The sequence below is a fragment of the Octodon degus genome, unplaced genomic scaffold, assembly GCF_000260255.1.
Source record: "Octodon degus isolate 3935 unplaced genomic scaffold, OctDeg1.0 scaffold00114, whole genome shotgun sequence".
Classification (NCBI taxonomy): Eukaryota; Metazoa; Chordata; class Mammalia; order Rodentia; family Octodontidae; genus Octodon; species Octodon degus.
Window position 1 is genome coordinate 253,325 of NW_004524690.1, and position 950 is coordinate 254,274.

The window sequence follows — 950 nt, forward strand, 5'->3', positions numbered from 1 at the left end:
CTGTTCCTGCTGTGCCATCTCTCAGATAGATGTTTGTTTAAAAAGGAAGAGCGTAGTGAATGAAGGCAGGAGACAAGAAAAGTTTTGTTGCTGGACTGTCGTGCTACAATGGTGTATCATGCTACAATGGTTTATATGGTTAGATTTTTAAACTTATGGGTAAACATATATAATTGTTTCTATTTTAAAAATATATTTTAATTTTTTAAATTTTTCATCATATTCTGTAGGGACTTAATGATTAACATATCAATACTTAATGAAAAATACCTGTTCCATGATATAACTGTGATGTTTAATATTCAGACTGATAGTGAGGTTAAGCTCAACAGCCTAGGTTGTATGATAATAACAATAAGCTTCTCTTCTGGAGGATTAACAACCTATTTTTGCAGATCAAAAATCAGAGAAAAAGGAGGGCTTCAAGGACAGCCATCATTTTGGACCATACCTTTCAAGGTCAACTAAGGCTCAGGACATATGAGAACCTGTACTCTACATCATGTATCTCAGATGTGTCCCAAATTTCCTGATCAAGGAGATGATGGGGCCACAGAGCAATGTGATCAGTGATGTAGAGTGTGCCTAAGAAGAGTCTCATGGAGAGAAAACATTCTCTCAGGCTTTCACAGAGAGCAAATTGGTCAAGAAATGGCCGTGACTCGTCCACATGGCTGACACTGACAAAGGATGTACAAACTGCGGTACAGGGTCTCAGGATAAATCCTGCGGGGATTTGACTGACCTTCTCAGATACAAAAGCTATAATTATTGTTACATAGGTCTTGCTCTATCCTGGTCTTAATCATCCAGCAGAAAAGTATAAAAAGGAAGTATAAGAAGTAAAGCCATATTATTACACTGAGCTGTAGAGGACTCAAGTCAACATCTTCTGACACTGCCAGTCCTAAGGAAAACCCAATACTATTATGGACTACTGGACTATTTTG